General features: G+C 48.2%; 1 long non-coding RNA gene across 1 annotated transcript; it reads right to left on the reverse strand.

Annotated features, from left to right (window-relative positions):
• On the reverse strand, positions 1-5,070 carry LOC121139266. The gene is made up of 2 exons (XR_005876169.1): positions 4,953-5,070; positions 1-1,417 (listed from the first exon to the last, which is right to left on the reverse strand). It is a non-coding gene; the product is annotated as an uncharacterized LOC121139266 (long non-coding RNA).
• Positions 5,071-19,866: the final 14,796 nt, after the last annotated feature.

Consider the following 19,866-nt stretch of genomic DNA (forward strand, 5'->3'; position numbering starts at 1 on the left):
CAGTGTTTGAGAGTTCATGTTATGCCATTTTCAGCCAGGAGTGCGTACTACCCACTGTAAGACCCCTCCTCTAGTCTAGAGTGTGACGGAACTGTACAAAGCTACTGTTCTACCAAAATCTTCCTGGCTCCTCCAGGACGCAGAGCACCTGGATGGCCTTTTTCCCTGAAGGTGACGGGGAGAATGGCAAGCCATGTGCCAGAGCTCCAGGATGCTCAACTGTGCAACCTTCCTGTTCCCCAGGCTCCTCCTGGCTTCCCCCTCCGTGTGGTAAAACTGAGAAGCAGCTGAGATGGTCCAGTCCTCCCAGCATCCAGCTGAGATGGTCCACATCCTCCCAGCATCCAGCTGAGATGATCCAGTCCTCCCAGCATCCCCAGGAGACTCATTCCCAGCACCAACCACTTCCTCTTGACCATGGCCATGACCCAAGCTTTGTGGCAAACTCAGGTGCTAGGTCAACATTAAGTGTCTGGGCTGGGCTGACCCCCCCACCCCGCCATGCACCTGACAGCAGCATGGTTCATGTTCAAAGCATCCAGTCTTTTTAAATCCCACTAGGATAAAGCTGGATTTGTCTCCAGGGTGGCAGACAGGACAGTCTTCATCTGTCCGATCTCCTGGCAGTTGGAGAGGTCTGGCGAGGGTCATCACCTTGGAAAGGATAGGTCCCCCACACTGGACACTTAACAAAATAAGCAGCAGGTCCTCTGCAGTCTATGTAGCCCTTTCCATGCTCACTGAGTCATTCAACAAACCCTGAGAGCAAGCACTGAGCTGGTCATCAGGGAGATGGATTTGATCCTGCTCTAGGTTTCCGCAAAATTTCTTCCTGAGGGTGTGGGGAGATGGCTCGATGGGCCAAATGCCCGCTGTATACACACAAGGGCCTGAGCTCAGATCCTCCATACACATGTCAAAAGCTAGCTGTGGAGGCAAGTGTAGCTAACACTCCAGCACACCGCATACCCCTGGAGTTTTGTGTCTTCTCTGCCCACCATGGACAGCAATGGTGACAGCATGGTTTCCCAGTGGGCATAACCCACACGCTCCCAAGTCTTCCCTTCCAGTGCCTCAGTTTCCCCTTGTACATCCAGAACACCCCCCTCTAACATAGACATGGACCAATCTGATGACTCCAGATCTGCTGTGGACTCAGTAAACTGAAGAGTTCAGCCCCCAGCTCCAGTAGGCAGGTCCAGAGCCCTGAATCAGGATGGACACAGCTAGACTGGCTGACCAGGCATGAGGCACTGGACCAAGGTTGAGATACATACACAGCTCATCCAGCACACACTATTGCAACCCGAGCTCTTGCTGTCCATCACCGGTGATGTCTGCATCCTGGAGCCCAGTCCCGGCTGTAACTGAGGTTTCATCTCTCCCCATGCAGAGCCCGTTATTGTAAATCAGGTGCCTGTGGGTGAGAGGAGGGCAGGAGGGCAGTGACAGGCTGAACCCCAGCATCAGCACTCAGATGGCAGGACCACTGACCTCTTACACAACGGCAGGACTCCAGGTCCTGTCCATGTGCTCCATGACCCTCACTCAGACCCTCCACACATTGCATGAGGATGAGCCGGACGCAAAGGGATCCCGGCTCTGCTCAAGTAGTTTCCGTTTGTCCTCCAACCCTATCTGGCTTCCCATATTGCTCTGTGTCCCAGAAGGAAGGTCTCCGGATGGGTACTCAAGGAAACCTTGGCTCTGGCTCTCCTGGGCTGTCACAGGGAGACCTGGGTGCAAAGCTGGAGGGTGAGGGGAGGCTAAGCTGGGGTCTCATCCCTGCTCTCTTTCCTTTTTGGATGGCAGCCCCACAAGTCTGTGCTCTTCTGGACCTCGAGGGTTGACGGCCACTCCTGCTCTTGTTCTGAGAGCTGTCATCAGCCTGCATCCTAACACCTGACACCCAATGCTATGGCAGTCCTTTTGTAATGCCATAAATACTCCAGTCTGTGGGTGGATGTCTGTATTAGAAAGCCCCACTGTCCCGTGTCCCGAGGAAGAATAAGTCACTGCCACAACAGATCCATAAGCTGTGATGTGATGATTCCTGTCGCTTTCAACCCTTTTCAGGGTGTGTGAGTATTGAGGGGGTTGCATGTGTGTAGTTTCCTCTGTGTGTGTGTGTGTGTGTGCATGCACGCATGTGTGTGTGCGTATGTGTGTGTAAAACTGAAAGCTGAGGCCAGTTGGTGTCAGGAATCATTCTCAATCATTCTCCCACCTTATTCTTTGAGGCAGGGTCTTGCAAGCAAACCAGAGCACACTAATATGGATAGCCTTGCTAGCCAGTTCACCTTATCTCTACCTTGTGAGACCAGAATTACAGGTGGCCCGCCATGTCTACCCAGAACTTACAGGGGGGCTGGTGGATCTGCACTCTGGTCCTCACACTTTGCTGAGCAAGCACTTAACTGGTGCGCTGTCTCCTCAGAACCCCATGGCGTTCCCTTCTTATTTTGTGTTTATCAAGAGAGAGTCTTCGAGCATGTTTATATTCAGTTTAGTTTTGTTTTGTTTTTAATTGCATGCTACCTCTATGCACAAAAAAGGGAACTATGAGCAAAATAAATGAGTAAGGATCTTCCCCAAATGTCTTCACAGTCGGAGTTCATCTTTTCCAAACTCTTATCTTTGGGGCCATTCATTTCCATGTTGATTTGAGAGGAGTTGTGTCCAGATCACCTTCAGCATTACTGCAGGAGGTCCTCTGTTGGCTCCAGATGGTGCCATGTTTTATATATATATATATATATCAACTTTATCATTACTATCACCTGTAACCACTAACCATAAGGCACACCACCAAGTTAGAGATGACACAGCAAAATCATCATCATCATCATCATCATCATCTAGACACTGACTTCATGCCTTTAAGGAAAAGTAACTCAAAAGACACCAAGTAGGTCTGTGAAAGGGCTCAGCAAGTAGCACATTGAACCTAATGACAGTGCCCCTCCCCCATAGGCTCATATATATAAATACTTGGTTTCCATTCCGTGGACCTGTATGGGAAGGATTTGGAGGTGTGGCCTCGATGGAGGAGGCGTGTCAGTTTTGAGGTTTCAACAACTCATGCAGTTCCCGGTTCACTCACTGCCTTGTGTTTGGGGATCAAGATATGAGTCTCAGTTACTGCTCCAGATGCCTAGTTCTGTGCCCTTGCTCTGCTGCCATCACAAACCCTAACCTCTAGAACTATAAACCCAACTAAATTCTTTCTTTTATAAGTTGGCTTGGTCATGATGTCTTATCATAGCAATAGAAAAAATATAGATAAGACACAGTATGAAGTATAAATGTGCTCTTACAACCTAGCATATAAAAGTGTCCCTTTCTATCTCACCTGTCCCTTATTATCACTGGCAGAAATGAAGCTATTTTAAAGAGAGTCCTGTATCCCTCAATTTAAATATCAGATGATTAAAACAATGATTCCCAAAGAAATGGAATTTTTCTCAAAGAAACTTGGGCTGCGAGAAGGAAATGCCCCAGCCAGAGGGGAAAGTTGTCTCCTAGAAAGAGATTTCACACCATTTGGAAGATTCATGAGACCATCTCATGAGACAAGACAAGCCCAGACAATGAGAGGTCAGTGGTGGGTGGGGCTATACCTAGACAGGATTGCTGAGATGCGCATAACCTTGGTCCTCTGTTTAAACCTCAGTCTCAGTTCAGAACCCCAAGGCAGATTTGGGGGGAGTGCCACTGGGTCTCTTTGTCTCTTCTCAATGTGGTCACATTGAATAGATTTCCTTTTTCTGATTTCCACTTTTAATTTTGTGTCGTTGATTGGCTTACTGAGCACAGGTAGCTGAACTTGGCTTGGGGTACAATATCTGACCCCCCAATGCCTTAGTCACTGTTCTATGGCTGTGAAGAGACCCCATGACCAAGGCAACTCTTATAATAGAAAGTATTTATCTAAGGGCTTGCTTACAGATTCAGAGGTTGGTCCATGATCATCATGGTGGGAAGCAGACAGGCATAGCTGGAGCAGTAGCTAAGAGCTCTACATCCTGATCCCCTGGCAGCAGGCAGAGAGAAGCCTGCTTGGGTTGGGTTTTTGAAACCTCAAAGTCCACTCCCCCCCAGTGACACACTTCCTCTAACAAGGCCACACCTCCCAGTTCTTCCCAAACAGTTCCACTAACTGGGGACCAAACATTAAAACATGAGCCTATAGAGACCATTCTCACTTGAATCACCACACCCAAGTTTGGCAATATCATCAGGAGGAATATTATTGAGCATCTACTGTGTGCTAAGTCCAGCAGGGAACAAGAGGAAGACCCCTCCTGAGATCTGCATGCTAATCACACAGTTACTCCTAAGTAAGTCAGTGAGTTAGTGTAACACATTATGGTTGACCAACAATATGTGCTGTAAAGACACTGCATGGGGTTCTTATGATAGATTAGAGATGGGGTTCAGACCAGTGGTACCTAGAACAGCGGCGGTGTAGGAGGGCTCTCTCTAAGGGTCACCTGAGCCAGGGCATTCAATAAAGAACCGGGAGAAAGGGGCACCTTAGCCCCGCCCATGCTTCCGTTTAGGGTCAGAGCATAGCAAGCAGGGGTGGGAGCGGATGAGGGTGGAGGGGCAGGCGGGACCAGGTAGGTGCTGGAGGATTAGGAAGCCTTAGAAAAGAGGTTGCAAACCTAGTGCAGGTGCACAGAACAAGCGCAGATGAAAGAGAGAGCGATCGTGCTCTTAAGACCACAGAAGCTTAGAAGCTGCAGAAAGAGTTCGAATCCCAGGTCCGTGAAGCCCTCGGTGATCGCCAGGGCCCAGCCACAAAACAGGAAACCCATAGGCGGTAAGCGGTCTGTTCCCAGAGGTAGGCAAGTATCTTAGCTGAGGAGAGGCCGAGCCTGGGAGGGAGGTTAGAGATTATTCTGTGAAATCCGCAGAGAAAAACATCCAAACTTGCTAATAATGCTTACCAGTGTTCCCAGTGGCGAAGGACCCACTTCAAACATTTTAGCAGCAACCTGCTGGGATCCCGGCAATCTCTGGAAATGATTTATTTACATATAAAACTGAGACAGCCCCTGGGGCGAGGCTCTCATTGGTCAGCGCCTCTCAGGGCTCAGGCCGTCCTCCCCACAGTCTAGGCAGGGGGCTGATTGCTCTCCCAGGGGAGGTGGGGGGCCTGCCAGCCAGCAGCCCTCAGGAGCATTTTAATGTGTGTCTGAACCTGAAGTGCAGTCAACATTTCATTCCAAGAATGCAAATGAGCTCCCGAAGGGCTCGCAAGAGGCAAACGCGCTGGCCCAGAACACCCTTCGGAAAGACTTGAGTTTGGCCCAGAAAAGTGTCACTTTCTCAGTCCAGACTTGGGAAACCGAGGCTGGGGACTTGGGACCCAAAGTCTCACTAGGAGGAAAGGGCAAGGCTGCCCTCTTTTAATCCTGTGGAATCCTCAGGGTTTCCTCTGTTGTTTGAAACACGGTCATCCTTCTGGGCGAGGATCCCTGGGAAGGAGAATGAAGGCTCATCTTTCTCACATGACCTGGGGGGAGGCGGGGGGGGGGGGGGAGGGGGAACACGGACGGACGGACGGGGACGGACGGGGACGGGGACGGGGGACGGGGACGGGGGACGGGGACACGCTCTGTCACAAGAGTCTGCTGAAGCTGTGCTGGCCTCGAATTGGTGGCCCACCAGAGAGGAAGAGGTCCAGTTCTGAGGGGCGCCATCAGGGCCAGTCAACCTGCTGTAGGGATGAGGGTTACTTTTATGAACACAAATCCCTGCAAAGACCCAGGCCGTCTTCTGGCCCACCCCACTGTGAGGCCAATTAACTGATCAGAGTTTTAATGACTATGGAGAGGTTGGGATGTTGCAGGTCCAAATCCTAATTTCAATTTATCCTGAACTATCTTCAGTCCCTGATAACCATTCTTGCTCACCTCTGTATTGAACCTAAAGTTCAGTGACTAACACTTGAGGCCTTTTGGATTTCACTAACTCCAGGCTAAGAGCTTCTGAGGCCTCGAACATAAAACCTGAAAATCAGGAGGAGAGAAGACCAAATACCATTGTCCAGTTGAAGCAAGCAGTATCTTGGGATGCACCTGGGACTGGCCAGCCGGGTGTCTCACCCTAAATCAGGATCTGAGAGAGCAGTCCCTGCCAGCATCCTAAGGTCCCTTTTATACAAGTGACAAGGTGTTGGCTGTTATACATTGTTAGAAATCTGCAATTTAAAAAAAAATGAAAGAAAGAAAGCTACGATTAAAGGAAAGGAACAAGGGTAAGGATATACATCTTGTAAATGGGGTCACAGGGTTAGTGCAGGTTGAAAAACATGTTTTGCAGTTTACATCAGATCTAAGAAATAGGAACTTATTCTTAATTACAAATAGAAACCTTAATTTGCAAGGATTCACAGAGGACAAGCAGGAACTTACTCTTAACTGTCTTGACTGCAAACAGAAACCTTAACCTGCAAGATAGCTTTTTCCTGTTTTGGTCTCCCATTAACTTGCAAGACAGCATTTGGTCTCACAAGAGCTGAAACTTCTCAGCTTTTCTAGAAACTGCCTGCCCAATGTTTTGAGCCACAGACTTGAAAACTATCTTGATTTATACTTTTCTTTGTTCCGCAAAAGCTCATAGATCGTTACCGCAGAGAAATATGGAATTTGGAACAGCCTAAACCTGTGTTTCCAAGCCCCAATCACTCACATTTGGCTGCAGAATAAACCATCGCTTGTCTCTTTCTGAAATGAGAGTTGCCTTTCTGAGCCAACACCCAGGACTCTGAGAGCAATCCTGAAGCTGTGCACAGCATCTCCACAGTTCTGGGGGATTAAAGACAATGGCTCTGCAAAGACTGAGTCCCCAAAGGTCAGAACAGGGGGCACAGAATGGTAGGTCACATCTGTCCGCCTCCTCCCTCCATCCCAACCACAGGAACACCATGTGACCCAATGCTAAACCAATGGGTCTGATCCCATCTTCAACTCAAACAAGCCACATCTCAGCGCCGAGCATCAGTTCCCTCAACTATGAAATACGGAAAACAAATTTCTGTCCTGCCCTCCTCCTGTTACCTGACTGAGGCCATCTGTTCACCACCCAAAGGCCAGTCAATATGCAGGAGGGAAGAGCCAGTGAGAAGGAAGGTGAGAAGATGGGAGTGGGGGTCACTGACACTCCAGAAACATCCTTGAGGATTCAGGTACGTCACAGGGCTTGTACAGGTTGGGAGGAAGCAGGGGGCACTGGACACAGACCTCTTTATGGGGGAGGGGCAGTATCATCCCGGGCATATGTCCTTTCCATTTTCTTTTTGTTTATAAAGATTTTTTTTATTTTTGTTTGTGTACACACAGCTGCCCTCAGAGGCCAAGAGAAAATATTAGATGCCCTGGGGCCAGAGTTAGAGGAGGTTGTGAGATCCCAGATGTGGGTGCTGGGAACCAACTCTGGTCTCCTGCAGGAGGAAGAAGTGTTCCTAACCACTAAGCCATCTCTCCAGCCTGTCTTTTCTTTTTCTATTCCTGACCTGGACATCAGTTCATTCTGACTTTCTGAGGCTAGGTCTTATAGGTCCTCCAACACATCAGTTTTCTACAAGTTAAACCTCACAGCAGCTTGCATGTTTTATATTAGATAATACTCAGTACTAAATAATAGGAGGGACATCACACCCATGATAATTATCTGAAAATTATTGGATGTTTTGGATTCTGGAAAATGAAGATTATTTCGCAACTAGCATCTTAGCATCTTTGGACAAGTTCCCATGTAGTCCACACTGTCTCAGATTCATTATGTAGCCGGGAATGACCTGGTACTCCTGCCTCCATCTCCCTAGTGTCAGGTCCAAATTCTGGAGTCAAAACAAAAGCCAGCACTCCTCTGGAACTTGTGAAGTCAGTTCTCCTCTCCCAAAGGAGCCTTTTCTTCCCTCTAGCAGAAGGGGTACATGGCTATCTGTGGTGCCCATTAGCATACTGTGCACGCTGGCCTCCAGGCTCCTTCATTATCTCAAGTACCTGTTACACACTTCAGAGTCCATGCTGGCATCCTGGCTCTTCTCACCTGACCTTTACCCTAAATTCCTCCAGCTCATGGGCTTCCCCCCCCCCCCGCATCAACTTCTCATTTGTCCTTATAACCCTATTATTTCAGCTATGCCCTCTTACCCCCATCTCAGTTGTAGTAGCTTGAATGTAATTGGATCCCATAATCTCATAGGGAGTGGCACTATTAGGAGGTGTGGCTTTGCTGGAGTAGTTGTGGCCTTGTTGGAGGAAGTGTGTCACTGTGGGGGCAGGCTTTGAGTTTTCCTATGCTCAGGATACTGCCCAGTGTCTCAGTCAACTTCCTGTTGCCTGCATGGTGTAACACTCTCAGCTCCAGCACCGCCTCTGCCTGCACACAGCCACGCTCCCTACCATAATGATAATGGACTGAACCTCTGAAACTGTAAGCGAGGTGCCCTGATTAAATGCTTCCTTTATAAGAGTTGCTGTGGTCATGGTGTGTTTTCACAGTGATAGAAACCCTAACTAAGACAGAAGTTGGTACCAGGGACTGGGGTATTGTTGTCATGGGCATGACCATGTTTTTGTTTGGAGTAACGTGGGCTTTGGGAGTTTGGGTTAGGAAAGCAGTGGAATGACGTAAGCAATGCTCATTGGGCCATTCTAGTAGGAGCATGGGTGACAGCGGTGCTGAATATGATTTGATGGACTGTGGGGATCAAGAGGTTTCAGAGGACAAGAAAGTATGTGGCCTAGAAACTGGTCTTGTGATATTTTGGTGAAGTAGCTGCTTTTTGCCCTTGTCTGGAGTCTACCTGAGGCTAAAGTGAAGCATTTTAGATTAATTCCATTGGCAGAGGAAACCTCAAAATAGCCTAGTATAGACTCTGTTAGGTGGATATTAGTGGTAACCCTAATGAAGATTTATAATGAAAAGGAGCAGGCTGAGCAGGGGTAAATTATAAAATGTGAATTTGTGGGGGGAAAGAGAACCGGGAAATGGAATGGGGGCTAATCCTGTGTTCTAGGAGATACACAGATTAAGAATTGGAATATAGGGAGTGATGACCTCAGGGCAAGAACCCACCCAGCTAAATTTCCAACTCGTGAAAAGGAATGAAATAGCTTAGAGCAGGTGTGGTGGCACACACCTTTGATTCCTGCACTGGGAAGGCAGAGGCAGATCTCTGAGTTTGAGGCTAGTTTGGTCTACAGAGCAAGTCGTAGGAAAGTCAAGCTTAAGCAGAGAAGGACAGAAAGCTGGTGAAGATGTAATTGAATGAAGTGGACATGTTTCATCCCCAGGAAGCAGCAGAACTTGGCAGCTTCAGCCGCTTGGTTCTGGCTTCAGAGTTAAGGACAGAAGAAACCGGATTATGGAATTTTCCTCCATGCCTGAAGAGAGCCGCTGAGGCCAGGCATGTGTCAATGGAGGCCATGGTGTGGAGCTGTGAAGGTGAAACTTAGATTGCCTTGTAGAACCCAAGATGTTAGAAATGCCAGCCCTGTGGATACCTGCCAAGGAGAGCTGCTACCCGGGATAGAACCAGCCCAAGAGAAAGAAGTGTGTTGCAGTCAACAAAGCTGGGTGGAGTTGAAGATATGGAGAGTATTTTGACATCAGACATAAAAATGCAGAGTTTGGAGTTTGCCCAGCTGGTTTTCAGTCTTGCTTTGGTTCAGTATTTCCTCACCATGCTCTCTTCTCTACACTTTGGAATAGTAATGTATATCCTATGCCGTTATATGTTGGAAGTATGTGATCTGTTTTTTTTATTTTTTATTTTTATTTTATTTTCCAGTTTAAATTTAGATAAGAAACAAGGTTGCTTCACAAGTCAATTCCAGGTCCCTCTCCCTTTCCCTCCCCTCCTCCCGTGCCCTCCCCCCAACCCCCCCCTTATCCCCTCATTCCCCCAGGGAGGGTGAGGCCCTCCATGGGGGTGTCCATAGTCTGTCATTTCATATAGGGCAGGGCCCAGACCCTTCCCCAAGAGTTCAGGGTGAGAGTGCACCTCACATTGTTCTCTGGGAGTCCAAAGTCCGTGTGTATACTTGGGATGGGTACTGATCTGCTGCCCAAGGCTCAATAGATTACCTAGGCCTCCTCACTGACACCCAGATTCAGGGGGTCTTGATCAATCTCATGCTGGATTCCCAGGCTGATGCCTGGGATTCAAGAGTTAACCTTTGTCTGGTCAGCTGTTTCTGGGGGTTAAACCAGCCCAGTCTTAATCCCTTTGATCATCAATCCTCCCTCTCTGTTACTGGCTTTCTTGAGTTCAGCTCAGTACTTAACCAAGGGAGTCTGCCTCTTCTTCGATTAGCCACTAAATGAAGTTTCTGTTTCCCAGACTCTCTGGCCATAGGATTGTAGGCTGGCACTCCCCAGATCTATGTCTAAAATCCATATATGAGAGAGTACATGCCATGTTTCTCTTTTTGTGACTGGGTTACCTCACTCAGGATGGTTTCTTCTAGTGTCATCCATTTGCCTGCGAATCTCATGATTCCATTACTTTTTTCTGCTGAATAGTACTCCATTGTGTAGATGTACCACATTTTCTCTATCCACTCTTCGGTTGAGGGACATCTAGGTTGCTTCCAAGTTCTGGCTATTACAAATAAATCTGCTATGAACATAGTGGAACAGACATCTTTGTTGTATGAATGGGCATCTTTTGGATATATGCCTAAGAGTGGAGTTGCTGTGTCTTGTGGTAGGTTTATTCCCATTTTTCTGAGGAATCTCCATACTGATTTCCAAAGTGGCTGAACCAGTTGGCACTCCCACCAGCAATGGAGGAGTGTCCCCCTTTCACCACATCCTCTCCAGCATAAATTGTCATTGGTGTTTTTGATTTTAGCCATTCTGACTGTGATCTGTTTTTTATAATTTGGTTTGTCCAGGTGATTACAGTTAAGAGATTGAATGAATCTAGGAAGAAACTTTGGACTTTGGACTTTAAAACATCCTTGAGACTGTGATAGGCTATGGGAACTTTTTAAGTTGGACTGAAAGTCGTTTTCATTATGATATTATTAACAAGCTTATGGGGCCAGGGAGTGGAATGTGGTAGCTTGAATGTAATTGGCCCCCATAATCTCATAGGGAGTGGCACTATTAGGAGGTGTGGCTTTGTTGGAGTGGGTATGGCCTTGTTGCAGGAAGTGTGTCACTGTGGGGGTGGGCTTTGAGGTTTCCTGTGCTCAGTGTCTCAGTCAACTTCCTGTTGCCTGCATGGTGTAACACTCTCAGCTCCAGCACCGCCTCTGTCTGCACACAGCCATGCTCCCACCATGATGACAATGGACTGAACCTCTGGAACTGTAAGCGAGGCGCCCCAACTAAATGCTTCCTTTCTAAGGGTTGCCATGGTCACGATGTCTCTTCAAAGCAGTAGAAATCACAACTAAGACACTCTTGGTTGATTCTTTCTCTTCCTTTCACGCTTTCTCCCTCCCTCTCCTCTCATGGCCAAGTCTAGTCCGCTGGCCGTGTTCAGTCTACCTTTCTTTCTCTACTCTGGACTCTTCCAGATGCCTCCAGCAGTTATTTCCCTCATATTTACGATAAAAAAAACCTCCCACTGAACCATGACTTTGAGCAGCCATGTCCTCGGTTTATGTATCTGGTGCCGAAACTCTCGGTTTATTTACCTGGGCCCGTAACTCTTTAAATGCTGCTTTTCTCAGAATTTAGACAGCTGGGCAAAGGGAGGGAGGCAATTCTGCCTACAGTGGATCACAAAGGCGCAGCCACTCTCCAGTCCCTGAGACTCTGTTAAGACTGAGGGAAAACACTCTCCAAAAATAAGCAACTATTTTTCTTTTTCTATTCCCAGCCTGGTGATGAAGGCCTGGGAAATCACTCAGGTAAAGTCCACACTCCCTCAGGAAGAATCTATGAAGGCAGACTGACACATAGGTTTTGTCTCAAACCTACTGTCCACGTCAAAGGTTTGTTCCCTCCGTTAGTTAAACGGAGTTAGTTGCCTCCCTCCAACCCGACAATGGAACCTACCAGACACTGGGAGTCTTGACATGGAGGGGTGGGACTCACCCGGCATAGCCTGTTGTACTGGGGCCCCCAAAGACTACCGTGGGGATGAGGGGAAAGGTAACAGGATAAAAGTCCATACACCCTAGAGAGATAAGGTGGCTGCATAGAGCAAAACAAGAAGCAGCTATAGGTCTTTCGTCCACCTTGCCTTTTATTGGGGTGTGATCAAAAACTGCATTCTGCCCAGGATGATGCAATCCTTGGATGGCGAACTAATGTTTTTCTTCACTTGGTCTAGGAGACAGGGTGCAGTTTTGAACCCAAAGATTGCACCAACCTGGTAAGAATTCAGTTTTCCAGCCTTACCTCACACCCTCTAGTCTGGGGCACCCACACCTACAGCTCTGTATCCCACAGCTCTGTGCTGTCTCCACAGTCGTCTGCCCTCAGACAGGGCATCTTCCTGTCTAGACACAGGCATTTATTGGCAGCACTGAGGGAGCCACCTGCTTCCTGCCCCACCTGCACCCCTGACAGATCAGATAAAGGCTTTAAACTGATTTAAGGTGAGCAGATGCAAGGACTAAGATTCAAGGCCAGGGCTGGATGAGCACAGATGTCTCAGGAACTCCTTGCTGGAGCAGTAAGGTGAAAGCTCCTGAGACTCCATGTTTTGTGTGTGTGTGTGTGTGTGTGTGTGTGTGTGTGTGTGTGTGTGTGTGACCCTTGTTTTTTAACCTTTCTGAGCAGCCATACGCTGCTGGACCAGGTGGCAGGGATCCAGGGTGGCTAAATAAAGCCACAGGGTTGAGTTTAGTTCTAGAAGAGGCGTCCAGCTCTAAATATATCAATAGTGTGAAAGGATTCAGTGGTGACACATGGTTGAGCCCCCAGCCTCAAGAACATGAGTCAGCTCTCCTCACTGGTCTCAGCATCCTTGTATTAAAACGAGACGAGGGCAGTTCCAAATGGAGGCATGGAATATCCTTTCTCCACTTCCTACCGCGTCTTCTTCCAGCGATCCCCTAGGTGTGGGGTGCTCTCCCGGTGCCTTCTGCTCTGTCAACCCACAGGGGCTGGCTTAAGGGACTGGTAGCAGCCATCAAGGACCAGCAACAACTCCACCTGGAACGTCCTTCTCTTGCAAGGCCCTTTCTCTGGGTCACCAGCGCTACTCTGAAAACAAATGTCCCACTCTATGCTCCCCTGAAGGCTCTGTCATAGTTGATCTGTTTGCAGACTCATGCCTAGGGTAGCTGCAGGGAAGAGGCTGAGACAGAAACCGAGGGGCAGGAACAGAGCACATGTTCAGCAATGTGTGCCTGTAAACTGCATGGCTGAGCTGGGAAGATGCCACTCTGTGATTGCTGTCATCTCGTCACCATCACATCCACGTGAGGCTGGGAACTGTTTCCCAGGATTCTTTTCTGTTGTGGGTTATATTTTGACCATTTAAAACGCAAGCCAAGCCTTCAGAATGAAGCCTTGTTTGGAAGAGGGTCTGTTTAGGAACAATGTTGTTATAAGGCAATGGTGTGGGTCCCACATGTAACCCATGTCCTTATATCTTAGTTAGGGTTTCTACTGCTGTGAAGAAAGTCTTATAAAGAAAAACATTTAATTGTGGGTATCTTGCAATTTAGAGGTTCAGTTCATTATCATCCTGATGGGACATAGAGGCATGCTAGCCTCCATGGAGAGGAGTTAAGAGATCTACATCTTGATCCACAGGCAACAGGAAGTTAATTGTGTCACTGAGCATAGCTTGAGCATAGGATACCTCAAAGCCCACCCCCACAGTGACACACTTTCTCCAACAAGGCCACACCTCTTAATAGTGCCACTCCCTATGGGAGTCATTTTCTTTCAAACCACCACACTTCATATGAAGGAGGTTTTAATATATAGGCACACATGCACCAAGATACAGGCAAAGGTCCAAGGATAGCCCAAGATTGTGGACAGACAGCAGAAGCTAGTTCTCTGATAGACCATTGACATCAAAAGTATGAGATGAAGTCTTAGTCTGAGTTCTGCTGCTGTAACAAAATATTTGGTACAGGGTAATTCATAAAGAACAGAAATTTATTTCTCACAACTCTGGACAGAGGCAAGAAATTCAATACAAAAGTTCTACAGGGTAATTCATAAAGAACAGATATTTATTTCTCACAACTCTGGACAGAGGCAAGAAATTCAATACAAAAGTTCTACAGGTTGGCCTGTGGTATAACGAGTGTTCCCCTCCTAAGGTGGCACCTTGAAGTTGTATCCCATGGGAGGGGGAGAGTGTTGTGGACCAGAGACAGAGAACAAGAGGGATTAATGCCCTCCTTCAGGCTCTTTGACAAGGACACTTAGTAATGCTCTACCCTCATTCTACCCCCATGACAGGATAACCTCCTGGGGACCTCAACTTCCAGCCCTTTGGAAATTAGGTTTCCATGTGACTTTTGGAGAGGTTGAGCATTCAAGGACCCCTCCCCCCACCCATGTGTGTGCAAACCACTAAGTCTGGAGTGCTTTCTAAGGACAGCTCTAGTTTAGGTCTTGTCTGTTTGAGAAACTCCTGCAAGGGTTAGAAGGCAGCTTCCTTGTCACCAGCCTCTGTGATGTTCTGCGGCAGGGCTCCCAAGACTTGTGACCTTCTGTTTACCTGGCATGTTGCTCGACTTTCCCAGAGGCCTCTGAAGCTGATTCATCCTTCAGTCTGCTGTTCCCCACCCTGGCCACCCCGTTCCTCCGGTGCTACAACACTGACAGCAGCCTTGTCACCTCAGCCTAGACAGATTCACTTCAAACATCATGCCGAAGGCCTTGCTGGGCCAGACACCTTCCAAGCATTGCCCCCATCCACTCTTAGTCTAAAAGCCAGTTGCTGCCAGCTGTAATGACTGACAGATCCGTGAAGTGGTTCACTCACAGTGACAATCACAGTGACAAGCGTGTGGGTGGATAGATTTTTGTCCTCTCAGCCGTTACAGTGACCCTTGTTTATACCCACCCAGGAGAGCCCAGCAGGAGGAGCAGAGGCTGTGTCCTGACACAGTGGCTTGATCTGCTGTTTACAAAGCCAGAGGGAACAATGACTTTTCTGGGATGCGTATGGCAGGTTGGCTTCTCCAGGGATCAGATGAAAATGCCACTTGAGCTTGAGGGCAGCATGTATGGCTGGTGCGCTCATCAGATAACAAGAGGACTCTGATGAAGAATGTTCCTAAGAAAGCACTGGGATAGTCTCCTGGTTCAGGAAGGCTGAGTGTTTTCAGTTTCCCAGTCAGATTCCAAGGCATGTCGATGAAGCATTTCATCCTGCAGAAACAACTCAGAATAGTTTCAGGAAGTCCCTGAAACTGACCAAGTTCACTAGGCGCCTCCCTGCCAAAGTAAGCAATAAAAGCTGAGAGTCCCTCTCAGACAAAAGGAAGCTCAGTTGCAAGGACTCTGAGAGCAGACCAGCTACTTGGGAGAAGCAGAAATCAGCCACGCTGCTTGGAACAGCTGAGGCACCTGGAAAAGACACTCTCCAGCTCACTGAGCTGCTTGCAGGCTATGCAGTGTGCTCTAGGTTCCCAGCTTTCTGAGCTGGGGCAGCTTTGGTGATGCAGTTGTCTGAGTCATTTCCACTCCTGAATGTGACCCATCACTCAGTAAGTAATTCCAATAAGAACTCATTGGCTTACCAAATTGGACTTTGGTAGTATCCGCATTTTGATCTGTTGTGGGTTCCCTATCTGGAGTGAATAGACGTGTATGTTGCATCTCCCCAGGAAAAACAACCACAAAGGACCAAATACCAGATGCACAAGGCATACAGACATCCTCAGAGTCTGAAGACATAGGCGTCCCCTGAACTGAGGACAGGCAAAGACCAAGCGCACTGGTGTCACCTCATCCTATTGTACCAAGAGGAACCTAGCACCGTTCCCACATTCTAGAGAGACACTGAGCCCTGCATGGGAGAGTGATGTGTCTCATATCCCACATGGAGGAGGAGGTGACTTGAGCATAGCCATCTGCTTTCAACTGAGGGCTGCAAGCTGAGTGGTAACAGATGGGGGTGTAGGATGCTGCCCCAGGGGCTTTGATGGATGCAGTGTGTCTCTCTTGAGGACTTAAGGGTGGGTGCATGCATCTGTTGTAGTGGCTCCATGACCCGTATCTGGTGGGTAGCCCCACTGGTTACTCCTCTTCACAGGCAAGTCATTTCCCCACTGTTCATCCTCTCCTGAGCCCACCCTCAGGAGTTTTTCCGTAATGCAAATCCCAAATCCCAGTTACTCCATGTGCCAGCTCTTCAACGTTAACTGTTTTTTCATCTGTAAAGTGGGAAAAAATGAAGGTTGCCTAGAGTTGTTATTCGTATAGATAGACATTTGCACAACCAACACCTGCACAAAAGCACTCAGTAAATATCTGTGAGCATTGTGGCCACATTGATGGTTATTGATGCTGCCGAGCCATTTCAAACATGTCTCATCTACATCATAAAATTCTCAACTCCTGAAGATCATAGAGCTTATTAGCACAGGCTGGAGTATGCAGTAGATACCCAATAAAGATTCATTAATGCATGCATAAATTATTAAGTCTGTAAGCAAGCAAGTCTCATAAGTAGTATCTAAAGAAATGATGATAATGATCACAGCACCAATACTAGAAGCTATAATGCTATTGATCACTTGTGGAGTGTTTAACATATTCAGGATTTGGGCTAAGCACTTTACAGAAATCATCTCACTTAACTGTCACAACAGTTAACCATGAAGTAGCCTGAGATCCAGTAGCTTGTCCCTGGTCCCAAAGGGCTGAAGAATGAAGTTGTTACACTGGAAATGTCTCCAGAGGAGGGACTCAGTGTGGCTCCTGAGTGTATTCCTGGTGCCAGGAAAAGGATGTCACATAAAGTGGATCCTCAAATGTGATTCACGGACGACTGGATGGGATGGACAGATGGATATAGGAGTGGGCGGGTGGAAGAATGGATGGGTGATGATTTGAGGAGATGGGTAGTATGATAAAGAGGTGGATGGACAGATGGGTGATAGAATGGAATGAAGATATGGACAGATGGAGGGTACATGGGTTGGTGAGTGGAGGGATGTTGGAGTGGCTGTGTCTTTGGAGGGTCACTGAATAAATGAATGACTATTTACATGGACATAGGTAGGTGGGTATTCGTGTGTGTAGACAGGAGAAAGAATGGGAAGATGTGCAGAAGATGAAGACCCGCTCCTTGTTACACTCCAGAGTATCATGTGAGGGATCCTCACACAGAGAAATGTTGGAACCGGATGTGCATGAGATAAAAGATTTGAGAAGATAGTTGTGGGCAGCCCTGTTCCTGGAAGGGAAGCAGAAGCAGGGGAGGTGCATCTGAGTTCCAGGAAGAGGCGGCCCCTTGTTCACATCTCTCTTCTGGAAGGGCTCAGGGCTGCACAGGGACGACACTAATTGGATCTTGTTAAAGTAAAATTGATGTCTTAGCACTGGAGGAGCTGGCGTGTTAACACGTGCTCTGCCAGCAGGTGGTAGAAAGGGGCTGCCAGGCTCATCCCACCTGGCTCAGGACCAGAGTACCCAGCCTGATGCAACGCTATCATCCTAGTGTCTGGTTCTCTGCCTCCAGAAACTCAGACTCGCAGCCTCAGTGGCTCAGAACCCCACAGCCTTGGGGCCCTCGATACCACACTGACAAAAAGCCGCTTCACCTGACCCATGGGAGTTCTGCATAGCATTCCTGTGCATCAGGCTAGGTATAGGGTCAGAGGCAGTCATGGCATGTCAGACCAAACCTGATGTATACACCCAGGACAGGACTAGCATCTCCTCTGCAGCACAGAAAGCTGCAGAATATCCCGGGAGTTCCTTGGCAAAGCATGAGAAAGGAAAATGGAGCTTGGGGGGGGGGGGGGGATTGGGGGGAGGTGGCATGTCTGGAAGAGAAAACTAAACCCTGCTTGTTGACTTCAGACTTCACATCTGAACCTGAGAGCGACCTGCCCCCCCCCCACCAACTCCTGGCTGATTCACAGGTCTTTCATAACCCACAGCCCTACAGAAGCACCTACTCGCCCCCTCCCCTGCCACTCCCCAACAGCCCCATCCTCCCTAGAAGATGGTCAAAGAGGTTTGATGGAGACCTCTGGATGTGACAGGTTGAACTCAGACATCTTTTAAATGCATCTTTTCAGTTGAGGCATCTGGCTCAGCTTCTAAGACCTGAATCTAAATCTTTTCCTTTTGGCTTCCTGGTCCAGGAAACACATTTCCAAGCATCCTGATCCTACTTGATCTTCAGGGTGACCCTGGAAGTTTGGCCGGGTAGGAGTGACTCCCCATCCCCCACTTCCGGACAGGCAGTAGGGTTAGGAGATTATATGACATGCAGGATGTAGATTAGAACCCATGTCTTCACTCAGGCCCACCCAGGTGTGTTATTCCTGGAGGAGGGGGAGCTGGGTGGGAAGACACGGACACAGCCCAGTCCTGATGGCTCTGGATTCTGCTGCCACTTGGCATCTGCTCGTGTTGTTTTTCTCTGTCAGGAACACTCCCTATCTTTTCATCAGACTATGCCCTCCCTAGATGACCTAGGCAAAAATCACAGGGTACTTGCAAGCAATCTAGGTATATGATTCCCCGGGTAGTTGCATTTCGTAGATTGTCTTTCTATGTTTCTGTTCACCTTTCTGTTTGGATCTTGAGCTTCTTGGGAGCAGAACCTCTGTCTTTTGTCTTCACCTCCTAGCAGGAAGCTCGTCCCACAAACGTACAAACTCTTTGACATTTGTGGGCTCAGTCAGCCAATCAGACGGTGATGCCGCACATGCTTATTATTCACAAAGCCCATCTGCATGGTCTTACCTACTCACCTAATTGTTTGCTGCTGCTCACAAAACACATTTGGGCTGTGATCAAGTCAAACTCCTTGACCCCAGTCCTTCCTGGAGCCCTACTGTTCCTCCCCATTCTTCCTCTGGAGGGAGTCACGTTGCCAGTTAGTGTGTCTTCTCCAGATCGTTAGCTATGTATGTGTCCATCCCGGTTTCTATCTACAAAGGAAGTGGAAGGCATGGCATCTCCAGTGCTCTTTTCCCACAACTGAGCCCCTTTAACAGCTGGTTGTTCACGACATGGCCGGGGCCAGGCTCCCTCTGCCTCTGAGAGATTATCACGTCTTTGTCTTCGCAGCTGAGCAGCTTTTATTCCTCACTGAGACTCATCTTGACTGATGTGTGTGTGGGGGGGTCCCCTTTCTTCTCCAACAAGTGATGAGGCAAAGCCCTCATCCAGACATTCGGTTTTCATGATTCTTGCAGGGCTCCAAGCGGTTTCTACCCTTTCCCCATACCCTACAGCCCATGTTCCCAGCAGGCACCTGAGCTCTGACCACACTGTCTGATCTGAGAGTGCTTTGGAGTCTTCAAGTTCTTAAGAACAGAGACACTAAACCCACCCCATCTGTGCCTTGCTGATGAGTCCCTGAGTCCCGGGAAGTGTGTCAGTCACTTTTGCAGCAAGCAAGCATAGGGAGTAGCTCAGCAGTCTGGGACTCCACTTGGACTGGATTATGAACAGCCCTTTCTTCTAATAACATATTTTGCAGCCTGAGTATGTACATGTATGTACATGCACCCCTCTCCAAACAATGTGCCTTGTAACTTTAGACCCCTGCCAGTACCTATCTATGCGCACGACTCTCTGAGCAGCGGGATAAATTTCTCCTCCTCTTGATGACTATCAAACTTGGACAGTTTCTGCTCAAACATGTTTCCCAATACATCCTGATCCAAGCATAGAAGGGTTTGGGGAACATACAATGAGACAACACTGTACTCAAATGAAGTTTTAGGG

Source organism: Mesocricetus auratus, unplaced genomic scaffold (assembly GCF_017639785.1).
Source record: "Mesocricetus auratus isolate SY011 unplaced genomic scaffold, BCM_Maur_2.0 Super-Scaffold_15014, whole genome shotgun sequence".
Taxonomy (NCBI): Eukaryota; Metazoa; Chordata; class Mammalia; order Rodentia; family Cricetidae; genus Mesocricetus; species Mesocricetus auratus.